The following is an 8,138-nucleotide window of genomic DNA, read 5'->3' as shown; positions in this document are numbered from 1 at the left end:
AAAAGCATGGGAACAAGGCTAATTCGGGGACTAAATATGCTCTAATTTTGGTCACATCAAATATCCCCAAACCGAACCTTTGCTCGTCCCGAGTAAAGAGGTGACAAAGACTAGGACCGTTATTTAAACTAACCTAATAGCATAGCCGATATGAGACAATTAGCGGGTCTCACTCCGCCCCTTCAACTCACAACACGACAACCATGAGGTAGGATGCCTTCTTGCAAAGCAAGGTGGGTCTTGCCAAAATGGCGACACATCCAAACATTAAAGCACATAAAATCAAGTAATGGATGCATCTACAAAAGAATAGCCACTTTCCTCATCTAAGTGGCGGAAATTATCTACAAGGGAAGCAATTCAAGGGTACAAACTCCTTCATTGATCCAATTTCTTCAAACTACTAAGCCTAGAAGGATACCAATAAATCACCTCCAAATTGTGTCAATCTAGGGTACCTTTGTCCTCAATCGTTAAATGCTTTTGTCAAGAGTAGACTCCCTATGGTGTTAGAAACACTGGAGGATCGCGGAATTCCCCCTCTTGCCTAGACAAGAAGAAGGGTCGTCCCCTCTCTACCATGCACAAAAATGGATACGATGGATAAGGGATTGATAGATATTTGAGTTTCATTTTGGGAGTTTGCTTTTGTTTTTGTTTTTCCCCCCAATTTCTTGTGGCATTTGACATTTGAGAACACTTTTTCTTGCCATTTCTTTTGATTCTTGGCATTTCAATACTTGACAACTTTCAACTTTTTGCATTTTTCTTTTGAACATTTTCAAAGTCACCCCATATATAGTGAGGGTGCCTTATATTTGAAGCATTAGGAGTCTATTTTTGCTCCTCTTTTCATTTGATGCATTTTGCAAACTTTCTTTCACTTTTCATTTCATTGAACTCAAATTGATTTCTTTTTGTGCCCATTCCCTTTGATGACAAAAATATGGTAGAACATGGATGATGGATGCATGCATGGTTTCAAGGGTCACTTTGGAATAAACGGTAGCCAAGGAGTTATCACACCACAAGGTATTCTTGACTAGGCCTTAATCCATGGGTCAAAGGATACTAGCATGACACATCCTAGGGTGTTTTACAAGTATTCTAACAAGCAAAGTCTTAAGAAGAAAAAGCATCTACTAGGGCCTATATATACTTGTCAAGCTTCCTAAGTAGACGGTTTCGCAAAATTTTCTAACATGCAACTACATGCCATGATGCAACTAACATATAAACATCCTAATGCAAATGATTCTACCAACTAATATGCCATATAATCTAAATTCAAGTCCTAAATTCACATTGTTATACCGCACCAATCAAAATAAAGCCACATAGTCATTAACATAAAGAGGAAAAAGGAGATTGGAAAGATCATACCATGCGGTCTTCAATATCCTCATGTCTCAGATGTGGCATAGTCGATCAATGTGAATAATGATAGAACAAACACAATATATACAATAATATATACAAGTCTACATTACAAAGGAAATGAACTTGTTTTTGGATTTTCAACTTTTTCAATTTTTTTGATTTTTCGAGACTTTTTGATTTTTTTGGGTTTTTGAATAAAATTTAAGTTAGAATTTCCCATCTCCACACTAATATGGGCATTGTCCTCAATGGCCAAAATGATAGGAAATTATGCAAGCATGATGCATAAATTCTATACTAAATGCAAGTTATATTAATCTACACTACATGATGCATGGGTTTTTGTTTATGACGGAGAGCGTAATTTAGATTACCTCCCGTTGCGTATGCGTGTACTTCCCCAAACCGAGATAGACATTGTTTCTAATGTCTTAAATTATGGGGTAGTTCATGCACACAAGATGCAATGCATGAAACTATATATTGTCATTTTGGATTTTTCAAACGGGAACAATAAAAGAAGAACACCTCAATGGGGCTGAGGTGTTAGTCCTCATGTTGCTAGGACTCTCCAACTATGATCAAGATAAAAATAAATAAAACAAAGAAAGAAGTAGACAAACCTCAAGAGGGTAGGAGCCTCCAAAGCTTGCTAGTCCTCCACCATATCATCATTGTCATCATTTTCATCCATAGAAGCGGACTCATCACCACTTCCCTCTTCACTTCCTTGCTCACTTCCTTCATCATCATCATTAGCCTCTTCTTCTTCATCATCTACCTCTTCATCAACACCCTCATCATCATCAAACTCATCATCGACATTCCCATCTTCACCCGGTCTTTCAACCCTAGATGTGCTTGGAAAGAAGCCTTCCTTATCCGCCCAACTAGGCAAAGTACATGAAGGATCAAGTAGTCCTTGCCTAGCTAAATGAAGGAGGAGTGGATATTGGGCCAAGTATGCATCTACTCGATCATTGTAAGATTGTTTATGCATCTCTTGCATAAGTAGAGTCATGTAGTCATTGCCCACTTCAACATCTTTGGGTTTGAATTCTTGATATTTGAATGGATAGGGTGGTGTGACAATGGAGGAGGAGGGCTCTTCAATCTCGCCCCTTTGTTGACGGATGATGTACTCGGCGCCCTTTGAGAGTGGAAGTAGGTAGTTTGTTCGATGAGCACTCAAGAGGCATATCTTGGAAGGCAAAGTGAAAGATCTAGCATCATTGGTGAGCCACCCATAGTTGGTGTCAAGAGAGTTGTGCTTGACCCACTTGTACTTGTTAATCATTGCATCCATGTCAATGAGATGACCCCTTTTGATCGCCACATAGGTGTTATCCTTGTTGAAATTGGCGTCAAAGTACTTGGCCAAGAGAGTAACTAGACCTCCATTTACGATAAAAGCGGTGCCTTCCTTACCACAATCAACATTGAGCCATCTTTCCACCAAAAGCCTTAGAGCATTGTAAGTCTTAGTGAATTCCCTTCCAACATTTAAGGCCGACTCAAGTAGAACAAAATCGAGCTTTTTAAAGTGATTAGTGTCTTTTCTTGCAATTATAGTATTCCCGATGACCTTGTGCCACACTCTAATGCCCGGATGGTGGACTAATAGAGCGCGACAAGCATGAAAGCTCACAAATTTCTTCCCGGAAATCGCCTCCCAAAGAGGAGCGAGGTCATATTTTTCGGGCATCTTATGATAGTATGGTCTATCACTAAGACCTAATGTTTTACTCAAAACATCAAAGGTGATGCGCCTATTCACATTGGCAAGGCGAAACTCGATATATGTTCTAGTCTCTACCTTATTCATTTTCAATGAACTCAAGAATTCCAAGGTAAGGGAGGGGTATGTCAATTCTCTTGTAGTATACAATTTTCCCAACCCCATGGCTTCAAAGAAGGCTTTTGTTTGTTCAAGGACACCCAATTTGTTCAAGGCATCTTCACATATGAATTTGGTGGGTAGAATGGCTTTCTTAGCATACTTGACAAATGTATCCCTATGGGAGTTAGAAATGAAAATTACCTCCGGATAGTTGGGTAATTGAGCAATTTTCGGAGTTGTTTTTGTTGTTGCTTCCAAGGGAGGATCTTATTGTTGTTGAACTTCCAAGTTTGCATTAGCAACCACCATAGCCATTGAAGCTTTCTTTCCTTGAAGGCATTGTTGCCTTTTTGAGAGTGCCTTTGCCTTGAGTGCCTTTGTTGACCCTTTTGTTCTTGCCATTGATGATTATACCAAGAAAAGATTGAAAATCTTCAATTTCCAATTATACCCAAATCGATTTTAAGATGAAAGGATTTGCCTTTGTATTTCAAAAATCGGCTCAAAGGTTGAAGATTTTGGTGCTTGGTTTGATTATTGTTGGAAAAGGAGTTATTAATTGTTGTTGTAATGAAGTTTGGATTTGATTTTGTTGAATTTGGTTGAGGAAATCTTGTTTTTGGTGATGGAGAGGATGAGGGTTTTGGGGTTTATGGGTAGTGTTTCGAATGTATGAGTGAATGAATGAATGTGGGAAGGGGTATTTAAAACACCCGAAATTTCAAAACTGCAGGGGGAAGACAAGCGGATTCCTGTCGCAACGCTTGGATTCTGCCTAATTTGGGTTCAGGAAATCTCGCCTAAAGACGAGCGTCTTTCAGTGAAGACGGGCGGATTTCTGCAATTCAGGACGAGCGGATTCCTTCAGAGACGAGCGAATTCTGTTACAGCGAATTTTCTCAATCTGCACTGGTAAAAAGACGAGCGTCTTCTTACAAAGACGGGCGGATTCTTTCAGACGAGTGTCTTCTCAGCTGGGACGCTCGGATTCTCTAACAGACCAAAATTTTCAATTTTGCAGCTCATTTGGATGGACGGATTCTGCCATAGACGCTCGGATTCCCATAAGACGAGCGGATTACCCATAAGGACGCTCAGATTCCTCCTAGTCTAGCCGGATTCAGTTCCATCCGTGCACTTGCATATCCCGTGTCATTTTCATTCTTCAAATCCCGTGTTCTTTATTGTAGGGGCACTACTAAGGCATGAATAGCCTAGGCAATTGCTATCCCCACACTAAGCTAAAGCACTACACATCAATAAAATCATTAGTCCCTCCCTCACTTCTCTTAAAAATGATAAATATCTTGATCAAAGCATAAAAATCCAAAAATGACAAAAATGCAATGTAAGAAAAAAAATGCAAGTTAGGGAGTTAGAAATATTTACAAATGGTGGTTTAGAGAGGACTCCACCAAACTCTCATCCTTAGTGAGATGTCATGGAGGCATGTCCAAGGTGTTGTTGATGTTACTCAACACCTTGAAGAAGTAGTCAAAAGCTTGTTCATTGTCATGATAAAGATCCTCAATAGATCTTTGCACTTGTTGTCCTTCAGGTTGGTCTTTATCGATAGCATTACCAATGTAGGGATTGAAAATCCCTTCAAACTCATCGTCCCAAAGACCACAAACTTCATCTACTTGGTCACTAAAGATCTCTTGAGTTGATAGAGACAACTCTCCCACTTTCTTGTCTTGGCCAATGAGGCCATCTTCTTCATTGCTTGACTTTAGTGAGCTTTCCAAGCTCTCTTTGTTACAATTTCCTTGCTCTTTGAATGGAGCATCATCGACTTTCTTCTTCCATTGGAGTTCCGACTTCTTCCTATCATCCTTCCGGCTATAATGATCAACCATAAAACATGGTTCATGCAAACGGGGAGCTCTCATGGTCTTGTCAAGATTGAAAGTTATGCTTTCATCTCCCACTTCTAGAGTGAGCTCTCCATGCTTCACATCTCTCAGCGCACCCGCGGTGTGGAAGAAAGGTCTACCTAGAATGATTGAAATGTTGGAGTCTTCTTCCATATCAACAATGACAAAGACCACCGGGATGAAAAATTTCCAAACTCTTACGGGAACATCTTCCCATATCCCCAATGGTGTCTTCGTCGATCTATCGGCCATTTGGAGTGTGATATTGGTGCATTTAAGCTCTCCCATCCCTAACCTTTTACTCACCGACTACGGCATAACACTTACACTAGCCCCTAGATCACATAAGGCTTTGTTGATCGTGGTGTCGCCAATGGTACACGGTATTGAGAAGCTTCCCAGATCTTTAAGTTTTGGAGGTGAACTCCCTTGAAGTATTGCACTACTCACCTTAGTGAAGGCGATAGTCTCAAGCTTCCGGATCGACTTTTTCTTCGTAAGGATGCCTTTCATGTACTTTGCATAGGCCGGCACGTGATTGATTAATTCCGTGAAAGGAATTGAGACTTCCAAATTCTTCACAATCTCCATAAATTTTCTAAGTTGGTCATCAAATTTGGGCTTGGCTTGACGACTTGGAAAAGAAAGTCTAATCACAATGGGCTCCTTCTCCTTGGCCTTGTCTTCATTTTTCTTTGAAATTTGTTCTTTTGATGGTTCTCCATCCTTGGAGTTTTGCACAACTTCTTCTTTGTCACTAGCTTCCACAACTTCATCCTCAACTTACTTCTTTGGTGCTTCATACCTCGTACCACTTCTCAAGTGAATGGCACTAACCGTTTCATGTCTTAGGGGGTTACTTTGAGGTGGTAATTACCCCTTTTGTCTTTGTGAGCTTGAAGATGCTAGTTGAGTCAATTGGGTTTCCAACATTTTGGTGTGGGCTAGGATGTTGTTGATGGTGATTTCCTTTGCTTGACTATCCTTTTGCATTTGAGTGAAAAACTCTTGTTGATTCTTTTGCATTTGGAGGACCGCTTTTTGAACATCAAAACCTTGGTCATTTTGTTGATTGTATGGAGTGTTATTTTGGTAACCTTGGATTTGGTTGTAAAAGGGTCTTTGATTTTGGTTTCTCATGGGAGGTGGGGTGTATGATGGTTGAGGGTTTTGAACATTTTGGCTTTTGTATGAGAGATTTGGGTGGAATTTGGTGTTTTCATTGTAATAGTTGGAATAAGGGGTACCACTCTTGTATGCTTGAAAAGCATTTACTTGTTCATTTGTTCCCCTACATTCACTTTGGTCATGTCCCAAAGTTCCACAATTTTCACATATCCCACTTGGGATTGATGAAGATGCCGTCATGGCATTAACATGTTGCTTTGGTGATTTTGAGGCTTCTTCAAGTCTAGCCATAGCTTTTTCGAACTTCAAATTGATGGTATCAATGTGAGCACTAAGTTGAGCACCCAATTGAGTAATAGAGTCCACTTCATGCTTTACTCCTCTAGTAGCCTTGCGAGGTCTACTATATTGTGAATTATGGACCGCCATTTCCTCAATCTTGTTCCAAGTTTCATTGTCATCAACTTTGGTGAACATTCCATTTGATCCCATGTTGAGAATGTTTCTTGAGTCTTCATAAAAACCGTTCCAAAATTGTTGTACCAAGAACCACTCGCTAAGTCCATGATGAGTACATGAGCGACAAATTCCCTTGAATCGCTCCCAAGCTTCATACAAAGATTCTTCATCTCTTTGCTTAAAGCCCGTAATTTGAGCTCTTAGCATGTTAGTGTTTTCCGGTGGATAGAACTTTTTGTAGAAAGCTAGAGCCAATTTCTTCCAAGAATCAATTCCGAAAATAGCCTTATCAAGGCCTTTCAACCATTGTTTTGCGGTGCCAATTAGAGAAAAGGGAAATAAGACCCATCGAATTTGGTCTTGAGTTACACCGGTTTGAGAAATCGCATCACAATAGTCACAAAAAATCTCCATGTGAGAGTGAGGGTCTTCACTAGGCATCCCCCCAAATTGGCTTCTTTCAACTAATTGGATAAATGTGGATTTGGCAATGAAATTTCCGGTTAAATGTTGTGGTGTGGGAGTACCGTTGGGTAGGTTCTCCTCGGTGGGTACGGAATGTGATGAAAATTTAGGCATTGTGGGTTGATTTTGTGTTTGATTTTGTGTTGGGTTCTCCTCACCTTCTCTTGCAAAAGTGTTGATGAACTCAATAGTGTTTGGTTGAATCTCTACAACCTCACCAATACCTCTCAAAGTTCTCCTAGCAAGTCTTCTATTGTTTGTCAAAGTCCTTTCAATTTCGCGATCAAAGGGTAACAAGTTACCTTGTGATCTTCTAGACATGTAAAATATCAAACAACTCAAAAATAATTAGAACAAACCTTGAGGAGTTTTACTTCTCCAAGGCAAAGAAAGACACAACTAATAACAATTTAAGAAAATCTAAATCAAGTTAAGTCAGTCCTGCAAGAACGGCGCCATTTTTTGGTCGGACTCACTTGGAGGTTTAGTTTTTGGTACTTGTCGTTAGGAGCACCTAGACCAAAACACAATTTATAACTCCAGAAACAACTCTACAATTAGTAAAGAGGTAAGTAAAGGTCGGATCCTAAGGGACGGGAATTGAGATGAGATTTTCAATTGCAACTAGTGGTGTCTAGGGGGTGTCACAATTTGGGGTTTGAAGTAGAAGATCACTAAACTAAATAGCAATAAAAGTAAACAAGCAAGATGATTAAAAAGGGCCGTAAACAATTGATAAAAGGCACTAGGGTGTCATGGGGTCATAGGGGATTCATGAGAATTGATCATACAAACATATTCTCAAATTATAAGCAAGCAATTATTGTTGTGATGGATCGAGTTGGTTTATATCTTACAATCCTAGGAAAGTTTGGGTCCCGGGGCCGAATCGATTAGATTGTACAACACCTACAAGTCGACTTAATCTTCCCTACTCAACTATATGCATGGTCTAATGAGACTCGAGTTGGTTTATGTCTTACAAGTCT

General features: G+C 39.8%; 1 non-coding gene across 1 annotated transcript; it reads left to right on the top strand.

The window, feature by feature from the left end:
• The first annotated feature begins 6,784 nt into the window (after nucleotides 1-6,784).
• LOC141624395 (small nucleolar RNA R71) lies at nucleotides 6,785-6,891 on the top strand. Its single transcript, XR_012534201.1, has one exon. It is a non-coding gene; the product is annotated as a small nucleolar RNA R71 (small nucleolar RNA).
• The last annotated feature ends 1,247 nt before the right edge of the window (nucleotides 6,892-8,138 follow it).

This window comes from Silene latifolia, chromosome X (assembly GCF_048544455.1).
Source record: "Silene latifolia isolate original U9 population chromosome X, ASM4854445v1, whole genome shotgun sequence".
NCBI lineage: Eukaryota > Viridiplantae > Streptophyta > Magnoliopsida > Caryophyllales > Caryophyllaceae > Silene > Silene latifolia.
The sequence above is the reverse complement of the archived record's forward strand: the minus strand, read 5'-3'. Positions and strand labels throughout refer to the sequence as shown.